We start from the raw sequence: 22,269 nt of genomic DNA on the forward strand, positions 1-22,269 counted from the left end.
AAACACACACAAACACACACACACACAATATTGTCATAATAAAGAACGTTCACAGTTTAATAGTCAGACACTTTTTTTTTTTTTCCGAGACAAAACGATATAAGGATATGTTCTTCTCTGTCTGATGACAAATTAAAGGATGTGACCTAAAAAAAAAAGCGTGCTTCGTCAAAGGGCGGATGAAATGACCTTCTGAAATCTTGGAGATGCCCCAAAAATAGACTCCCTGCTGTCTCCCTGGTCTGGGTCTAACACACATATTTCTACACTTCCTGGGGCACACAGAAATAGGCTGATGTGATCAAGTGTTGTTCCAGGATTCATGTGTAAGAAGGTGAATGTGTTTCAGAATTCTGCACTTCTCAAATTGCACAAAAAGACCACAGGATTGCAAATGGGATCACACATTTGAGGCATATGCCATCAGTAATAGAAACCAGATATATAACGATATATATTACACAGCTTGGTTGAATGTTCGATTTTGATTGGTCACTTAAGGCATTCTGTGGTAAAATATTTCACTATGATTGCTGCTATGGGTAATGGACCACTTTAACTTAGACCTCTCTTTCATATCACTCCACAAATATAAATGTCACAACTCTTGTTCTGACCATCATCACTTCAAATGAATAAATCTGCCATCACGCAAGCTTGTGTTGTCTTGTAAATCCAGTCGATATTACAGTTAATACAGTTGCTTTGGGTGGTGCTGAAGAAACAGCATTGTGTTTCATGGTTTCGATAGAATTTCAGAAACAATATTTTTCGCCGAGGCGCAAACAGTTCAGCGAGACCAGGTGTGCTTCCAGTCGAGGCCGCGATATACTCCAGTGACCTCATAATTACCTCGTTATAGCGCTGTCCTGCACTACAGATTACAGCAGCGTGCATTAACGCTCTCTGACACGCAGAGGTCAGGGGTCACGCTCCCTACCGAGGACTGCAGTCAGACCAGTAATGATGTCTACAGCGCCCCTTCCAGACAGCGGCAGTGACCCGGAGCCGAATACCGCACAGTCCAGCAGCTTCAGAGTAAATGTTGATTATTTGCCTTTGAAATGTACCGGGTTGGGTTTGCTCATTTTGAGGGTGGGTTCGGTCACTCTAAGAGACAGGAGAAAGTGGCGTGAAACGGAGAAATCACACTGATACGTTATTCTTAATAAGTACTTTTAAAGTGGCAGGTATTCAGGCAGTGAACTGTGATCCAGTCAATAGAACCAGGTCCAAGAGGTGGTCATGTGCAAACATGGCACATGTTGTGTGAATGTAAATCATGGTCAATGAGCCTGATCCAGAGTTCAACATTTTTTTATGAATTATTGTATCTTCACGAGTGGTTCATAGTCCACTGAGTATTGATTTTTTTCTTCTTTTCAAGTATTATGATAATACGCTAAAATTATTTGCTCTCTATATAACCATATACTTACGAGTAGCCTTTGTAATCTGAGCTGCAGTGTGTCTTTGAAGTCAAATACAAGGATATTCAGTGCGGTCCTAATGCACTATATTAGCATGCCCTTGTTTACAGAATCATCTTTGACTAATAAATCACATGTGAGTCCAAACCTAAATATAAAAGAAATGTGTTCATGGAATTAGAACAAATGATAGGAAAAAAATGTTTAAGAATACAATTTACAAACTAGGACACTGCCTTTGATGTTAATATTTCCATATTTCCATAAATCCAAATTGTATAATTTCAAAGGCCGGGTTTTTTTATTTATTTATTTTAAAGCAAAAGAATAAGGATAACCAGCTGATTTGCGAAGCCTCCTGTAACAGACATTTTCAATTTTCCAAACTTTGTGGTTTATTTCAGGTTAAAAGCTAAAAGCCAAACGGTGAAAATGGTGTACAATGATGAACAGATGGCTGGTGATTGACAGCATTAATTTTTAACCACTGAAGATTGGATTTGTGTGCTACAGGGATTTCTCAAATGCTACCTCAAAATCCATAGCTGTGCAGCCATAACCGACCGGCAGGTCATTGCCTCCGCATGTAATAGCAATTCATGAGGATGCATACTGTATGTAGCTAATGCTATGGCACAGGAAGCTAATGTCCAATGCATCAAAGTGCATTGGAATTAGGCTGTAATGGAATTAAATTAAATCACAACAGGTCTGAAGGGGAATGAAGTATGGAAGTAGGCATCACACTCACAGCAGACCCACACACACACACACACACGCACACGGACAGGCAAACCGACATACGCACACATGAACACACACAGACACACATGCATGTACATGCACACACACACACATAGTAATGACCCTACCATGTTAGAATAACCAGGGAGGAATAAAATGGCCGAACATGTTGAAGAAAAGGCACTATTCAGTTTCCCTCAAAATGGCACCAAAAACAACCACAGAGTTAATCCTGGCACCGTGTTATTTTAATTACAATAGGGACAAGATCAACAGAGAGGAGCGCAAGATGACAGTTGCAGGTATTGAGGGAAATCAAAACAGCTGACTCACTCGCACTTATGTTTTCAGTTGTATTACAGCACCTGGCCAAAAAACAACAGGACTGGAAGGCAAAGCAATGTCTTCCGCATACTCTCTTCGTTGCTCTTGATTACCATCAAATCCAGAGACATGACTTTGAGTGCACAGGTGCCAGCCAGCCATCTGCAATTAGAGCCCAGAGAGAGAAAGAAAAACAAACAATTATGTTAGAGGGCATAGTGACACACAAGGGGACAGAAGGGGGATGTACTGTAACACACACACACACACACACACACACATACTCACACACACAAACACACACACGCACATACACTCACACACACACACCCACACGCACATTCATGCACACGTGCACACATGCACACGCACATACACTCACACACACTCACACATTCGCACATAAACACTCACGCACACACACACACACACACAGGCCTGTTTTCCACGTTCCCATTAGCACATCAGTCAATGTGAAAGCGCGAGAGCAGGGAGAGCAGAATGGCGTGCGATTGGACAGCTCCTCGGCTCCAGACCGTGCGGCAGAGAGAGAGAGAGAGAGAGAGAGAGAGAGAGAGAGAGAGAGAGAGCTCTACAAAGGTCTCCGCAGGACCAGTGTGACACTAATTGGACATCACGGTCAGATTAGCTCCACTTCGAACCTCGGGCCGGGAAGGACACCGCCGAGCTGGCCGGAGAGAGGACGTCCCCCGTGGCCTTTGGACGAAGGATCTGTCCATCTGCAAGAGGAGGCTAAAAAGCCACACTTTCATGTACCTGCCAGCTTAAATACAGTGAGATATGATTACATTTTTACACAAAAAAGGCCATGTATAAATGGCGCTCGTAAAACAGCAGGCTCAAATCTTTTGTGCGAGAGGTTTTTTATCTCACTCCCCCTCACTCAGACAAAACCTTTGAAAAAGTCTGTTTGCTCAGTTTGGATTATTCTAAGATGCCTATTTCATATGTATTGAATGTGCGCACACACAAACACACACACACGCTATCTGCCCTACACTGCGATATTGATATAAACTGGTATCAGTAACACCAACCACCCCCCCCCCCCCCGCAGATCTTTTTCTGAACAGGGAGCAAGCTAACATACAAAAACCGAACATCGATCGCTCCTGTTTCTCCCGTTCCCGGGCTCCTCGCAGCTCTAATGGAACTCGTAACGAGTGATCTCAGCGGCGGAAGGAGGACTCTGATGCTAGCGCTAACGACGTGACGCGCGGCAGCGCTCTCGTACAGATGAAGGCAACCGTGGAAACGGCCTCGTTCGCACCCCGGGGTCAGCACCACCTTGACTTGCTCTCAATCAATAGACAACCACTCGTGCGGTAACAGGTAGGATGTGATTCCCCCCCCCCCACCCTCCCTTGCTAACTTAAGCTTTTTAGCTAGCTTAACCTTCGTCAACATTGTTTCAAACTCAACGTAGTGTTTGCGTCAAACTGCTTGTGTCGAACTAGACTTCTGATATTTCACAACCGGCGCTATTTTGAGATCAATGGGCTATTTCGGTCATTTTGGCCAGGAGGAGAAACGGATCATGCTGTGAGGTTTGGCTCGGCAGATCCCCCTGGAGGAATCACGCGTGGTTTGACAGCTTGATCAAGGCTTCCTTGGAGCGTCTTCTTAACTTCATCCTAGAGGCGGATCACCAAAGAAACAGTTGGATTGAAACGTGGCCCTGCTTCGTTAATCGCTCTATGATTATTTCCATTATCAATTCGCTTGGCAGGGAAACTCACCTGAGGCTGCTTGCATGGCTTATTTTTCCACGTTTCGTTTTTTTTGCACAACGTTTCTAATGCAGGTGGAGTTCGGAGACGCACATAATGTCCCCGACATGCCGTGGTTTTTCCACAGAGTCGTTTCCACATAAATCCCACTGTGAGGAAAGGGAACTGGACATCATACAGATTCGTAATGCCACAGAAGCACTGAATAGCACACCAGCCCTATGATACGAACATACATGGACAATATGGCAATGTTGCTCATGCAATTATGAGGTCAGTCCATTTAAAATATGTTCTTACCTGCCAATTGCAGTGTATAGAACTGCGGCAGCCACAATTAAGTCATGGGGTTGGTTAAGATAATTCATTACTGTATGACTCACCTACGCGCTGTGTAAATTTGCACAGTATGAATGTTCTTTTATGGATATTGTTCCTATTTTTTGCCGCACAGCAGATATATGTTCTATTCCTGCATGAGGTAGCTACACACTGTTCAAATAGAGTCCGATGCCCATGGAGTTGCATTAGTAAGGGGCTTGCCAGTTCTGTCTAACCATTACCTTAGCCAGCGAGTGCCAGCATGTGTCTTCAACCTGCTGGTTGACAAGTATCACACATTTCTAGCTAATGTTTCTAATTTCAGTTTAATTTCTCTTTCTTTCTTTCTCTTTTTGACATAAAAATCATGTGATAATCTGGGTTTTAAACCAATGATCATCCCTTCGCCCATGTGCACACATTCTGACCTCTGTATAAGGAGGAATGTGATAGTTTCCTCCATTTTGAAACAGTCTGCCTCTCGGACGGAATCATCCCATTGGTCAATACGCCGGTACTTCATGATGCATTCCCCTCAAAGAAAGAGAAGTTTCTGCTCTCTTGACTGATGATGATTGTGAAATGATGTTGCTTCAATGAAAAGGTCCAAATAGAAAACGAGAGGTAAAAATGTATCTGTTTGATGTGTCTGTCACGACGGTGAGTAGGCACCGTTAGTCATGTCACGATAACGAGGGAGTGCTGTCCCGCTTTCAGCCATCAAAGTACATGGAACTCAAAGAACTAACAGCAAAGTATGATATCTGAACATCAGAAGAACAACGTACTCACGCACACACACACACGTACTGTACATGCTCACACAAATACGCACACGCGTACTGTACATGCTCACACGCACACACACACACATACTGCACATGCTCACACGCACACACATACACACACACACACGTACTGTCACACAACACAAACCTACATGCTCCGCACAACACCAGTACATGCTCACACGCACATGCACGCACACACACGTACATGCTCGCACGCACACAAACACACTTTTTTTTCTAAATTTGTGTGAATGAGCTGAGGTGACACTGCATTCCGTTGGATCAGCGGAGAGAGATGGGCTCACGAGCGCAGTGTAGATAAACCAGACGAGGCCGGGGGAGGGGCGAGGACTCGAGCACGAAAAACAGGCGTCTCCCAAAACCGGAACCAACGTCCACAAAAGCAGCCCGAGAAACGAGATCGGCAAACAAATCGAATGAATTAATTGATTCGATCGTTGTGACAGCCATAACCCGAGGGCCGTGCTGCTCACTGTGAAAACAGATGGCAACATTGTTGCTATTCAGGGTTATTTTTTATTTATTTATTTATTTATTTATTTTAGTTTGGTGATGTTTAGCATAGCTTATTATGCGTTTGCACTTCAACGCTGTCGTGCTCGCTGGACTGGAAACGCCGTCGGCCACGTGGTCCGGCACACCGTCTCTCACATTCATCAGGCGAGGGCATCGTTCTCCTGCGCTGGTAAGCCTCTGTGGATAACAGCCTTTGTTAAACGAAGGGAAAGCAACATTAGCGCGAGACGCTCGTGAAGCGAGATGAAATTGACTCACGAGTCGAGACTCCCGCAAAGTCGCGCTCTCCCGTCTCAAACCCTCTGGGGAGGAACCGAGTCGGCTCCCTTTGGTTCACGTCAAATTGTCAGACGTGGGCTAAGAGACGGAGGCACTTTGCCGGAGAATCGGAACGACGCGGAGAACAACAGGAAAGCCGCGAAAGTGACACAGTCACTTAATGTCATTTACGATCTTCAGAAATCTATGCCTTTCCTAAATAACGTGTGTATCTGCCAATTTAAATAAAGAAATGGGTTTTGGTTCGTGACTTTCCGTCAATCTAAACTTGCTTTCCGTTATTCGAAACTTGCAGGTGTATCAGAAAAATCTTCACTTTATGTAACAGGAAAAAAATGAAGGAAAAAAATTGGATTTATGAAAAAAACAACTGTTGAGAAATCTATCAATCTATCAAGGAAACGCTACACCTCACTTGCTGTTCTCATATTCTTCTAATGCTAAACTCTAGAGTCAATCGAAATTTGTCCCTGCCGGCTCACAATTATCTTGTTTTTTTTTTTTTTTTTCCTGATAGTTTGGTGAGGTGAATCATTATTGACATTTATGGGTTTTCTCATACCTCTGAAGCTGACTCAGACCAATGACTCAGCATTTGTTGCGCACAATGTGAACATGCCAATCAAACTCAGACCCCTTTGAAACCGACCGAACACAGACCACCTCAGTAGGCGGTCTCAGCACGATCCATTTGTGGTTCTTTTCAAAGTCCAGTTAATTTGCGCATTGTGAACGCAAAGCGGCCCCAGTCCGCTTAGCATTTTTTTTCTGTACACTTTAATACCTCGGGGGCCTTGTATGCTGCTGTAATTACTTCTGAGTGTACCTAGCTAAAAAAAAAGAAATAGCAGAATGGCTGCTGGTGGTGTCCAGGGGATTGTGTGGTCAGGATAGACCTGTGATCTTTGTGTGTGCCAGCCTCCTCAAAATGAAGCACAAACAAATTATAAACAAATCTGTGGTGGCCATTTTGAAGAAAATTACCCGCAATCGGGGGTTTACATAAATGGTACACACTTACGCATTAATGGCGAAAAGAATAAAATGCATGGCGATTTTAAGCCGTAAGACTGCTGCCATATTCCATTAGGACATAAAATTGCTGTGAATTTTTTTTTTTTTTACCTTTTTCTTGTCATCAATGCATACTTGCATACCACTTATGTCAACCCCTGCCCATAATCCAACGTTACAGCGGTGGGGTCTGAGTTCTTAAGGAGCTGTGGTCTGCTTGAGTGGGCCAGAAAGAGAACTGAGTCATCTTTCAAGTGAACATACAATTCGGAAAACAAATACATAGGTGAGTTCATTAGCTGCTGCTTCACTTTTTAATTAATTTTAAAGGAACTGAATTAGGTTGATTTGAAATAACTATATGTTACATCACCCTAAAAGAAAAGAAAACTTTCCTTCCGAAAGAAAAAATAAAATGAAATACAATAAACAATATCTTGCATTTGAGTCAACCGTGGACAAATGTTGAGTGATTCCCAGTTTATGTCATTCATCCAAGGAAGTCTGCAGCCCTGTGTTATCTGAGTTGCTAATCACAGCGCTGCAGATGCCTACTTCAAGTTCCTTTCACCAGTCACGAGGACAAGAGGATTGTTGCAAATAATAGCTTTTTTTTTTTCTTCAAAAAGGGGAAAAGTAGAGAGAAAGCATTAGAGTAGAAAGTAACTCTGATTGAATTCTAAGAAAACAAGCTTAGCAATGACAGGTCTGGTATCGCTGAGTGGAAAGTTAATCTGATATTTTGCTTGGGGAATGTCATCATGTGTCTGAATGACCATGTCCAAGTGCACCATGGGAACTCGGAGCCTGAAATAGGCCTGGCCAACGCCATTGATTGGTTCCAGATTGGATTAGACCAACTCTGCTTTGCTCCACCTGTAAAACAATAGCACCCTGAAATGCTCTGCTACATCGCAGATTTTACCAAAAAAATGATTCACCAATTGGATTAACTTCCAGAATGTTCTAATTCAGAACATCCTTTGTTCAGAAGACGTATTGCTTGTACTTATTTTTTATTTTCACACATTACCCTGCACTTCTTGGTAAATTGTATTTGTCCTAATACTCTAGCTTAATCTTCTGCCTAGTTTGGCTTTGCAGATGTTTGACCAGGATAGTGTTCATTGTTCTCGGCTAGAACTAGCTGTACAAAATAAGTAACTGTACCTTACTGAACCCGTGTTCAGCAGTTGTCTACGATCATGAAAATGCACTTCTTGTACGTCGCTTTGGATAAAAGCGTCTGCCAAATGAATGTAATGTAAATGTAAACTTTTGAAACTGCATGTCCCCACAAAAGAGGCACACCTAGCTTGTATTCAATGTAAAATATAGATTATAGGCAGTATTGATTGAAATTGATTGACTAATCAGTTAGTTAGTTAGCTAATATGGGAGCATGCTGGCCGTATACATCGTGATCAGTCTGATGGTGAGCAGAGCCAGAGAGGACCTGAACCTGACTACCCTGGGTCTGAGGCCAGACACATGTTCAATTTGCTCTCCTCCTTCTGTGAGCCAATGACAAGCCTCCCCCAACACACAAATACACACACACACACACTCTGTCTCTCTTACACACACACACACACATCGTCTGTGCAGTCACATGCTGTTCAAGCGGAAAATAGTAAAGAGGGGTTCATCGGGTTCGTCCATCTGCTCGTTGCGATTGTGCGTACCCTCACTATTGAAGTTAACGATTTGTGGAACAATAGGAGAAGTTCAAGGAACGCAAAGGCTGCTGCCTCTACTGACCCAACCAACAGGAAACATACAGATTTTTATTTTTTCTTTCTGAAAGGCAGGGTCCTTACAATGATAGTCGCAATTCAGAAAGAAAAAAATATGTGTAACAGGTGTAAACTCTGTTATAGAAATACTCCACACGACCAGCTCGTTTTCCTGTTTCATTTCAGTTCATGTTTTACACTGCATTTTGGCTGAGAACCGTCACACAGCTGAGGTAAGTTTTAGATCTGAAATTTAGTTTTTTTTTTTCCATCATTGTGTGATGATTGCAGCTGAAAATAGCTGAAAATCATGTGTCCTGCTAACTTACAGATTAAGATTGAGCTTTGAACAAAAATACACATCAGATAAACATCATAATTGTTGTCAACACAGTTTGTACCACCAATTAAACCATTTCAGTAATCAGTGAAACAGGCATTTATATTTAGCATTTTTAAAATAGTTCAATTCATGTAATTACAGGTGAGACATTCCACTGAATACCACATGATTTCCAACTAGAATGACGTGCATCATATATTTAAATAATGATAACACCAAACAACAAAGCAATTAATTTTACTGGGAATAATTTCAAAGGGTTCACGTGGATGGAAATGAGGATTGTTATTGGAAATATATGAATATGAGGTTTTTGTATCATAAAAGAGAGTTTAGGCATTTTTTATACACTGGGTAGCACAAATGAGGGGAAACACCAAGAGGTTGCAGGTTTTATTCCCAGCCACTGACACTGTACCCCACAGTTGCTTCACTGTATATCTAACTGTATAAATGGATACTATGCAGGCCATGAACAACAGCAATGGGAACAAGTTGTCCGGAGCTAAAATATACCTAAAATATACCTACCTCTGTATACTTTTGTACTGCATATGTTTGTCTCCTGATGGGCTGACTGTACTCTCAACCCTGGATGGAGGTTATGATAATCAGCGAAGCGCAAGTCGACCGGCGTCCGTGAGGATGAGCGGTGTTCGTGTCCGTCCTGCTGAAATCGCGATTCAAAGTCCTGGACCTGGGCCTTCTCCTTCAAAACCCTTGACCATAATTATGAGATGTAAAAAAAAAAAAAAAAAAAGATGATGTTTGTTGCTCTTAATTGGATACTTGTAATATCCATTGAAGGGTGAGGCTTTCTGGCAATGTCCTGGTAATTCCCCGAGAGGGGTTGTGCAAGCGCTGCCCGTCACCGTTGGCCTTGTTCCATTGGTGGTCAGTAACGTTGGTGGAGCTTCTCCCTGTTTTCTCTGTGAGTATTGTGACACCCCAGCTGTCTTCATCACTGTTTTATTGTCCCTCAGCAGAATGAAAGAGAGAGAGAGAGAGAGAGAGAGAGAGAGAGAGAGTTTGGTGATGGATGCGGGCTCTCACACTGGCTCCGTCACTTCCACAGGCAATTATATTGGCCGTCATTTTAATCGCCATGTCCCTCGTCCCCCATCCTTGTTTGATTCCATTTCTCTGATGCTCAAAGTCAGATACAGTATCCGCTGTGATGAAGATAAATTAAGTAATTTGCATTTCAAGTGAAGTGTTTGCTTCACGCAGACAAGCCATGCCAAAACAGACAGCGAAGATGTATGGGGCTAAACAACGTCTAATTACGTTTCCTTTAGTGGGTGAATCCTAGTGCATAAACCTCATGAACTCTGGCTTTGCTACATTGCTGAACTGAGGTGTGTGCACCAGAGGAAAGCACCACTTCCATTACAAAATACCACTGCTTGTATTGCTCCCTATCTCAAGATCATAGATGGTCTCCGTGGTGTGTAAAAATGTGGGAGGTGAACCTGTTAGCTTGTAGCGCTTCTCATTTATCAAAATAATTAATTACCGCAAAGATTAAGACACAGCTCTGATAATCGCTCTGTTTTCCCTGTATTCCCCAAGACTGCATAGGCTGACCTGCTTTTCTTAACCATTTGAAGAGCAGGTTTTTTCTGGAATGCTCTTTCAACATTCTAAGTCAGTGTTCTAGAACTCCATTGATTTCAGTTAACAGTAGCGATTGTCTACATCAGCTGTAGAATGTTCAGTTCAGGACATTGTAATGACATATTTGTGACCTCACACCTGTAAGGGTGAGTGAACAAACTCAAAGCTCGCAGTGCTGCCACAGGTGTTCTCGGGCTGTGATGTAGCCTCAGGCTTGAAATGGTGTTTGGCCTAATTACAGAGAAAGCTCCTTATGAAGTAGCACACCCGGCGAGGATCAGGGAGTGATTTATTGTTGACCGATATGAGCTGTAATCTATTTATTTGCGGGGTGTGGTAAAGATGGAGAATGGAAAGAATCGGTGTGCATTGTGCTTCATTTGCCACAGTCACTTCTTCACTTTCTGAGCCATCCAGTGTGTGTGTGTGTGTGTGTGTGTGTGCAAGTATGTGAGCATTTCCGTTGGTCATATGTTGTACATGTGTGTATCTGTGTGTCTGTGAGTGTTACAGCGTGTGTGTGTGTGTGTGTGTGTGTGTACTGGTGCACACATAAGTATGTATGTCTGTGTAAGGCCAGGTATGCAGCGTTCACATAGTGAAGCGAGCCAGTTCGGGATGCTTCATATACTCCGTGCCTGACCACGACTTCTGTAACAGCTGTAATAAACAAGCATGAGCGTCGAAAGTAAACGGGGGCTCTGGACCTCCTCCGCTACGCGAACGCTCGTAATTTTCGGCCTGAGGTGGTCCCGCAAATAACCCCCCCCCCCCCACACGCCCACCCCCACGCCCATTCAGAACCACACACAGACGGCAGGGCTCAGCACCGGGGCTAATGTGCAGCCGCGCGGAAGGTAATCAGTCCGAGTATCGGGAAAAGTGTCTGGAAACCGTTAGCGTGCCCGGTCACTGTATCCTCATTACAGCTGACACTACCGGGCCCGGGGAGGCGTTAGCCAATGGCGCGGGAGTAGAACGCTGCGGCCGTAATGGTTACCGTAACAACACCGAGCCAGACGTCCCTCCCGAAGGTTAGCAGCCCGGGTGGAAAGATCAGCGAACCCTCGCTCATCTCAGGAAGCAGCTGGGCCGGGAGGCTGGGCGTGGGGGCGCAGGGGTGCTCTTGAGAGGAAACTAGCTGAGACAGTACACGCCGCGTAATTAGAAAACTTTCTGTTAGGAGCCGCTCCTCTTTGATTTCATGGATGATTGATTTTTGTTTTATTTTTTACCTCGTCTGTTCCTGGGGAGAAGTTAAAGCAATGCGTTCATCCAGGCGGAAAGGTTCCTCTTGTTTGACCAAAAAAAAAAAAAGAAGTTTTGTTGCTGGGCGCAAATAGAATTGGTTCTGGACTGGTATCTCTCTCTCTCTCTCTCTCTCTTTCTGTGTATCTCTCCCTCTTTCTTATCTCAAATTAATTCACTGATACTAATTACTTTTTATTTGAGCTCTGATAAATTTATTTCTTTTTAAAAATGTTTGTGTCTGTGAGTGAGTGAGAGAGAGAGGGATAGAGAGAGAGAGGGAGAGAGACTCGGTAATGCTTTTACTTATTAAGATTTATTATCTAATGAACCACAGTGAAGATTATTATTTTTCAGCCTGTGCTATCTCCAGTCTGTCTCATCAGTAATACTAGCAGGGAGCGAAGACCATTCAGACTGCTGAAGTGCTGAAGAGTCAGGCCGTATGATGTCAGATGATACTACAGCTTCTAAAGGGCTCGACATGTCAAGCCTACTCTCTGCTGCTGATTTGTCTAGTTATCGGTATTTCTTTAAAAAAAATGTTCACAGCTACTCAAGAGTTTTGGATTTATACAGCTACAATTTGTTTAAATATGACAAGCACACACTCACACACAAACACATACATGCATGCACACATGCACACACACACACACGTACATACAAATACATAGACACATGCATGCATGCACGCACAAACAAACACATACACACACATGCACGCGTGCACACACTCACACACATACACACACACCATAAATTAACTCGGTAAGCAAGTCCAATCATAACCCAGTGTGCAATTTCAAGCACACAGCTGTGGCCATTAGATTCATTAGGTACAATAAACTCAGCTCAGGGTTATATTTAAACTTATCAATACAGGGGACAGAAACAATGATTTTTAATGAGAGAACACTTGGAGCAACAATCAAGACTATAGATTACAGAGAAGCGAAGTACCAAAAGGATGTGTACTGCTGCAAGTTACAGATTAAGCTCTCATTGACTGAGCCTCCCCAGTCAATACACCACAACAAACCATCTTTTATAATTTTTGTGCCATTGTGTGTGCGCGCGTGTGTGTGTGTGTGTGTAAGTCTGTGCAGGTTTTGTCCAAGTGATTATGTTTTTTTTTCTGAATGTGTATTCATGTATGAGTGTGTGGACAGGTTGGAGTATGGGTGTTTGTGTGTGTGTGTATGTGTGCTTGTGTCTGTGTCTTGGTCATGTACAGTCCTACCATTATGCTGTATTTCTGCATGCTGGCCTACAAGTTTTCCCTGTTTATTTCTTGTTTTTATACAAGTAAATATTGTGTAAATAAATGTAAAAAGCATGTAAATCTAAAGCCAGGATTTTTCATATCTCAAAACACATCTATTTTTCAGTGAGACTCTACCCTAATGACCACTTAATTCACCTAAGCCAGGATGTGCACTGGAAAAAAAAAATGTTTTAATTGAGTTAAATGTGTCTTAAGCCACGATTGGGTTTACCGTCTAAGGTTTTCTTGTCGCTTTCCAGTTCTGTTCCAGAGCGTAAGGACGTTTGCAGACAAACTAGAACCACCTAGACAGCTGGGCGCGTTCTCACGTTTCCCCACATTGTATCACAGCTGGGACTGCACATGATGCGAGGTCGGGTGTAATGGCTCTTCACGTGCCCGAGATTTCTATAATCTCTGCCTAGCGAACGTCGCTGTATCCTCCATTCAGCTAAATGGAAAAACAGGGACTTTAAATGTATAGACCGTGGCATTAGTGACTTGGTACGCTAATGCTAAGCGGTCATTAGAAGGTCATGCATTGTAAAATATGATGCTATAAATATTTTTAACAGTTTTACTCCGTGTAAAGTGCTTGTATGATAATGTGCATGTTCTCAGGAACATGCTCAAGGCTCACAGGTATATATCATTTTGACTGAGAATTTACAGTGAAGTGATTTCACCAAGTAATTGGTTTCCAGTGTCTAATTAGCTTATCATACAAAATACAACGAAAATATAACGATTGACTATAAATTAGTCATAATAGCCTATATTTCTATCCCTCACCCCTTCCTTAACCACTTCATAAGTCACTGGGTGTATGTGTGTGTTTGTAGTTGAGTCTGTGTGTGTGTGTGTGTGTGTGTTTGTGCCTGTAGCAGCATATGTGTGTTTGCATCTGAGTGTGTGTGTGTGTGCATGTTACCCCACATCTTAAATTTCAGCCAGTCAGACATGGGTGTCCTGACCGCTATTTTGTGCTTTCTCTTAATGTGGACTTCACTGGGCTAACGTGGGGACACAAACAGGGCCCTGCAAAAGCGGCGGCTTTCTCATTTTCATCAGGCTGTCCGGCCAGGTTCCCGGGGTGGAAACAAGGCAGTCATTTCCCATGTTTGGGATGAGCTAGTGTAGACCGTGAGGATGTTCCCTGACGCTTATCAGTCCTGTTTAAGGAGATTCGACTAATGTTAAGCAACAGTATGAATTGTGAGGGAGAGAGTGAACGCTGACCCATTCGATGTGAGGAGCTGTTGTCCCAGGCATGATACATCAAACCCTGAGATGCTGACGGAGCTTTGCTAGTACTGGATTACATGCAAATGGTCCTTGCCCCCCCCCCCCCATAAATGAGGCAGAGTGCCGTGTTGCTGCTGTTAGATTAACTGTGAGATAGGAGTCAACAGGGCAAATTCTGGCTGCTGCATTCTTGGCACTACAAGGCAGAAGAAGATAACATCTGAAGAAGATGTGCAGAATAATGTCCTTCTGGATTCTGGAATCTGTGCCCATAAATACGGACGCAGCGGAATTCTTCTCAAATAATTTATTAATTTTTATTTATTTATTTATTTTTGTCATTGAGTCATTCGGTTATTGTTGCCTGCCATCTGGTAAAATCACAGAGTTCTCATTTGGATATCAGGTCTGCCTATTAGGTTGGGCAATATTTGTCAGTTTTTTCTTTTGTTGAGATATACTATATTGTCTCCACTGATTTAGAATTCCCAGTCATGCAGACTGTCACTTATCCCTTCAGTGTGAAGACTCCTGTCCACAGACAGCTCTGAGCTATGGGCTCTGTGCTCTGGGCAATCCAGCTCTCCATTTCACCTGTTATCAATATCTTTACATCAATAGTGTTAGGAATAATACTAATCATGTATCTTAAAAAATACAACTTTTACTGTTGCTACTACTACTTCTACAAATACTACTACTACTACTACAATTGCTGCTACTACTACAGCTACTACAACTCATAATAATAATCATTAAAATATTTTAAAAAATATTTAAAAAATTAAAAAATAAATAATAATCATAATAATTGCTTGCCCTGTCCTTTTGATTTTCATTTCATGATGCATTATAGGGAAGGGGGAAACTGAAGAATCATAAATGTGTGGTTGTGCATCACTCAGATGGGGACTACATATTGATTACGAATGGGATCAGTCCCCACCTTCACTATAAAGCATTTTAGGGTGATGTGGGGTCGCCTGGTCACATTTTGTAAAACACAGTGATGTGTTCGCTGGCTATCTAGGCTTGCTTCCATACATTACCAACTGCGAGCGCAAACCTAGTGCCTAGTTTCCAGAGGCTAATGGTAGAAGCAGTTAACTTTATTTTGACACAAACAGCTGCACACAATTGATATCTATTGCTCACATAATTGCAAGTATGTCTGACCTGTGAGCAAACCTTATTGGGTTTTCTGGCTGCCACTCCAGAAATACTGTATCTTTGATTAGCATCCGCTTGCTCTACAGCGATGGTGGGCGGTAGACGTGACACATTTCCCTCTTGGTTTCCGGCAGTTTCTTGCCTCAGAAACCCAGACAAGTTGAGCTTACAAGTTTGCTCTCTCCTTTGAGGGACACCGATCCCCATTTGAACTTCCTACATTTTCAAAACAAGAAAAAAAAAAAAAAAATGTTGAGGGGAACATGCCGGGCTAGATAACTCGCTAATTCTTCAGCCCTGCCAAGTTTTGAACATGACAGCTCTTCGAAGGGAGCGTGGGTTCAAAATACGGATGATTTCAGTCACTTGAGCAAGCTCAGTAGTTTTCATGGAATCGACTACACTCTGAACATCTTACACGTGAAGTGGAATTTCTTGGCACCTCATGTATTAGTATGTAGCGGGATGTCTTCCTTCAGCAACATCTGACTAAACAGGTTGGCTTTTCATTGCACTGCAAAGAACAGCTAGTCATGCCCCCAAATGATAGCAGAGCCTAAATTAAGCTTTACCTGGGTACTTTATCTGAGAGTATGAGTGAGACAATAGAAATGTATCTCTGTGTAGCACTTTTCATTTAAACCATTGAAGTGTGTTTTTTTTTGAATGTTTTTATTTCTTTCTTTTTTCTTTTTTTTTTTTTTCAAAACTCCAAGTCAGTGTTCTGGAACTCCATTGCTTTAATTTACCAGCAGTGATTGCTATATTGGCATTAGAACTTTTAATTAATTAAACATTCTAATCACACATGTGCGATCTCATACCTCAATGGGTGAAAGACAGGAATATCTGAGAGGTTTGTAAAATAAAAGCAAATAACAGAAAAGCACTGTAAAAGAACTACCGAACATCGTGAAGTTACGATGAAGTAACTGTGAAATTATTCAAAGCAGGACTGAATTAAAGCCAAATCAGTGCCGATGGATTAAGAGAGTGGATTCAGAGGCAGGAGCATGGTGTGAGGAAAGCGGAACGCACCAACCCCTCGTTTCTTTAGTCCATACTGCACAAAGACGTGGGGTGATAGAGTATCGGAGAAGAGCACTGTACTTTTGTGTTGGCCAAAGTTATTATTTTTATTCATTTATGTATCTTATATAACCCTCATTTAACTAGGTAGGTCAACTGAGAGCTCCGTTTTCTTTTGCAGGACCTACTTGGGGAGTCAAAGTATGCAGGGAATTGCAGGGACTGTGCAGCCGAATGTGGGGAGACAGTTTTTTTTTGGGGGATTTGGCCACTGGCCAACTCCCATTATCCTTAAAGAAGTGCCACAGAATCTTTAGTGATTACAGTGACACAAGACCGTACGCTGGCCAAATCAATGTGAATTGTAATATTAATAATCTGCGTAAATGAAGTAAAGTGGCATGGCTATATAGGGCATAGTTATTATTATTATTATTATTATTATTATACATTTTTTGTCCCGGGCACAGAGAGGAGTTCAGCACCGAAGGGGACAAGATAGCCTTGGACGAGAGACGAGGGTGTCCCACTTAAGCAAGGGCAGGGCTGATTCTCATCTTTAAAAATAAATAAATAAATACAAAAAAAAAACAGGAGCGGCGTTTATTTAATCAATACCCGGCACAAAGGAGCAGTGATGAGCGCATCAGAGACTGAGAGACGGCGCGTTTTTCGCGGCTTTGTGATGTGTAATCTGGGCGGCAGGCCTCCTGGAGTCCTCATTCGTTCGCTTGTTTACTGAATTGTTTGACGCGCTAATGCGAGCGGGTGATTGCGAGGCTAAGCCCAACTTTTCCTTCGGCTCAGGCCGAAGAGCTCCTTTATGTCCTCGCGTGGGATCCACATCGTTATTTAGAATAACCTTCGTTTATTCAGAAAGATCAAACAAAAACAAATATATTGGCTTCGCACTAGTGCTGTATATTTTCAGCTGTTGTATAAATTATGAGATGCATGTGCATGCAAGCATCCACACACACACAAACACACTTCACACATATACACACACACACGCACACACACAGCAAACACAACAGTGCATGTGTCAGCCTGGCTATGGCACTGTTGTTCATAGGCAGAGGGTACTGGACTGCATTTCGATGCCAGTCAGAATGCCATTTTGCACTTTATGAGATGCGTACGGTACGATCCGAAAACGCGAAACCGGTTCTGCCAACCGCGGGCCGACAGCAAACCCACACGGCTAAATAAGAAAGGGCCTGCGCTTCTCCTCTCCTCCATAAACTAGTTTTGCATTAAACCAGCGCCGGGAAAGCAGAATGTGCCGGAAGACTTGGCCCAGAAGAGACATAAACCCCAGAGACCACTTGGTAAAATCAGCCTTGCCGCATTCACCCAGATAGATCACATTAACATTCGTTCCAGCTGGAAATCACAAGTGTGGAGCATGCTCCCAATTTAATAGTTCTGTGAAATGTCTTCTTTTTTTTTTTTTAAACTCCCACATTCGGGTCAGAAAAGCCCTATCAAAGGAATAATTTCATGAACAACAGAGGGTATAATATCTTATTGCGGGCCCTCTGGGGAAGACAAACAGTACGTGGGTCAGACTAAAATAGTACAACCAGAATGGAAAGATGAGCATTGCACCTGCCTTGTAAAAAAAAACATGAATTACCCAGTAGCTGCTCCTTTTATTTATTAAATGCAACTATTTGATATCATCTTGGGCCATTCAGGGAGAGTCATATTGCTCCTGAAAAGCAATTTGGTTATGTTTTACACCCTGTTTCATATTTGCATAGACAAGTCTTTGCCTTTACATTTAAAAACCTTTATATTTTCCCTTTCTACCACTTAACAGTTTTACAAGTCACACTGTATTTTTAGTACGTTATCAATTATACCTGTACCATTCCTGAAATCCATATTATGAATATTATATGAATGCATCATATTTCATATTAGATCATGTAACTTTCCATAGCAGGCTAGGGTAAATTAAAATTATGATGATGATAACGATGGTGGTGGTGGTAGTGGTTGTTGTTGTTGTTACATATTTTCTTCTTCTTCTTCTTCTTCTTCTTCTTCTTCTTCTTCTTCTTCTTATTGTTGTTGCTGGTCTGATGAGAGCTCAGTTACAGTCTTAGCTCACTTACGCTGAGAAACCAGGCTAAAGAGTGTAAATGTCACATTCCAAAAACGGTCATGCGCCCTCAGCCGGGCGGCTGCTCCCCAACTCTGAGCCTCCGACGGTAATTAGTTTCACAGGGAGGGGGGAGAGAGAGAGAGAGAGAGAGAGACAGAGACACAGAGACACAGAGAGAGAGAGGAGATTTATTTCCTCCGCTTTAGCTGATCCCACTGCCGTGCACTTCCAACAGATATGGATGGTCCTCATTCGGCTAATTACTCCAGAGCAAACATAGTATACCCCCCCCCCCCCCGCCGCCACCCCCATCCCATTAATGAATGTTACACCTGTAAGGAACATGAATCCCCTACTTTACCATCGCCCCGCCCGTCTGTCGCTCCCTCACGAGGGCCAGAGTGTCTGGATGCGTGTAAGCGATTAGCTTAATCCACACAGACTCGATGCGTATGCTTAAGACCAATTCATCAGAGCGTGTGGAGTCTGCGTGGCTCTGTGAAGCCCATAGCTAGGCTGGAAATATGATTTTATTTAAAAATGCGATATTTTGACTGGCCGTCTTGCTGATCCCCATGTCAGTAACCACTGAAAAATGTCTGAACATTGTGTGATTTTAGCTTTATGAATGTTTAATGACATCTGGGAATCAATGAGATTATTATTATTATTATTATTATTATTAAATTGTTGGTGGATAATAAATCTTTTTTTCTTATTCATTAAATGCGAATAAGTCAAAATCCCCATTTATGATTCAATGTGACTGCAATCACGAGGCTAATAATTAAGCCAATGACTGGAGCGATGTTTCTTGATGACACCAAATTAAAATTCTAAGAGTATGCCTGCCACAGCATTGTAATGTTTTATGTTTAATTACAGCAAACAAGAACATATTTAATTCCCTCGCTGGCTGCCAACATAATCACATTAGATAAACTTTATTCTTCATGCTTTCTGTTTATTAGCACTGATTATTTATTCATTTATTTATTCATTTATTAAAATTTTATTTTCACGGTTTCGTTGTCTGTGCATGGTGGTCAAGCTTCGCACTGGATGTTAGCCTGCCTGGCTAGTGGCTGTTAAAGAGAAGGAAATAGCAAAACTGTTAACACCAAATCAACTCTGACAGAGTTAATCATACAGTGACAGGGCACATTTTCCATCCCTTGTGGACTCATAGAAACACTGTCTGTGCTGAAATAACACTGAACACTGTGCCGTGTTAAAAAAAAAAAAAAGGTGTGGAGGAGCACAGCTTGTCTGGAGGAAAACAAGGCAACATAAGGTGGCGATTTAGGAAAAAAAAAAAAAAAAAAGGAGTCATTTCTAAAACAGCGTCAGGTGTGCGTCAGCGTGCCAGACTTCACGGTTCAGGCGGTTTTTACCGTCCCGCCCGCCGGTCAGACGTCCCAGCGCCAGGTGACTCACTCTGGGGCGTCGGCGGCGCTCGGCGAGGCGGAAACGGGCGTTTTGGTCACACGCCCGGCCTGTGGGGCGGGGGGGGGGGGGAGGAGGAGCCAGGTCCCTGCTGTCGCTCCTCTCACCTGCTCACCTGGGGTGTGTGGGGGTGTGGGGGAGACTTTCAGCCCAGAGCCATTTCCGTGGGTGAGACGGGCATGCTGTCTCTTCTCTCACCTGCTCACCTGGCCTAGGGGGGGGTTTGGTGGACCCCAGCGCCATTTCCGTGGGTGTGACGGGCCTGCTGTCTCTTCTCTCACCTGCTCACCTGGGGTGTGGGGGGGGGGGGGAGACTTTCAGCCCAGTGCCATTTCCGTGGGTGTGACGGGCCTGCTGTCTCTTCTCTCACCTGGCCTGGGGGTGGGCGTGGTGCAGCCCCACGCCATTTCCACAGGTGTGACGTGCACCTGGTGTACCTGTACACAGTGTTCTGGATAATGCTTCTGCTTCTGGGTACGGTCATATGTGGAATGCGGTGATAAATATGATATATTCTGGCTACTGATGTTCCTTTTTGCATGGTCTTCAGAGTTTCCCCAGTCAGCGCTGTACAGGACAGGAGTGGAATTTTCTTGCTGGCGTTTTCTTTGGGAGAGATGCTATTTTTGCATGCATTGTGATTCTTTCTTTACACTTCCGCAAAATAGTTTATTGTAACTGTCATTCTCAGTATCATTTTTTTTTTTTATTCTTTCTAAATAAAAAAACTATTCAGGGCTTTTATAACAGAAAGGTTGTTTAGTGTGAGAATTATGACTCAAGATTCTGTGAATAATACCACACAGACATAGATATAACAGGTATGAGACGTTTATATGTCTGGGTAATAGGTGTATTCCATATTAGGCGTTTATGTGACTAAACTTTCTATTTACAGTAATAGATGAATGACTCTACACCAGTTACTCATAACAAACATAATGGCTCACTTGGGTTACAGTTATCAGACTATGGTTCTTATGTGGCTTAGGAGTCACATAAAAATGTAAGATTCTGCATTCACAGTTGCATTCGTGCAAAGTTATGCAGATAATTCATTTTTTTTTTTTTTTTTTTTCATTTGTTTGATACAGATCAATAGTAATTTAAACAAAGCTGCCCCATTTCCTGTCGTGTGTATTCGGCATTCTGGGTCCCCCAAAACTCTAACTTCTCCCTCTAACTCACAGAGCCCACACCTCTTGGAAGGTTTAAAGGGATCTGACCTTACCCATAATCCACTTATTTTGCAGCGCAGTGGGTCTGAGCCTATTGAATTGAGCTAATCGAGGGGGGAGACAACAGTTTCCATGTCACCGCCATTTTGGTTCACACAGCGCACCAGCCCCTTGCGAACATCTGCCTAATTCTCCCGTTCCTGATTTTGTATTCTGGGACAGCGCGCAGCTGTGAAAAAATGATGTCCCGGCACGACGGAACGTGGCGCGTCAGCGAGACGGGCCCGGGGCGCGCGGTGAGTTCGTGCCCAAATCAACGCCCGTCGCACAAACTCTGACTGACTGTAGTTATTCCAGACGTGCGTTTTTTTTGTAGTACCGCCTATGGGAGCGTGCCAGTGCGGGGGCGATCTCCTACGCTCCTGATTAAGAGGTTAGCGGACCGGTCGGGCTGTTGACAGAATGCCGTAGCGTATAAATAGCTAGCGCCGCTGTCGGAGTGCTTCTACAGCGTCGCCGGCTACTTGACTCCTAATTGAGTTTCTGCTTTGATGCTCACAGGAGACATTAGATGTCTAAAAGCAAATTGTTGTGTGCATTGATTATTTCCATGCAATTTACTCATCATCTCCAGAGAATAAATAACTGGGAGAACTCATTCACACATTATTATTATTATTATTATT

Source organism: Anguilla rostrata, chromosome 4, assembly GCF_018555375.3.
Source record: "Anguilla rostrata isolate EN2019 chromosome 4, ASM1855537v3, whole genome shotgun sequence".
Classification (NCBI taxonomy): domain Eukaryota; kingdom Metazoa; phylum Chordata; class Actinopteri; order Anguilliformes; family Anguillidae; genus Anguilla; species Anguilla rostrata.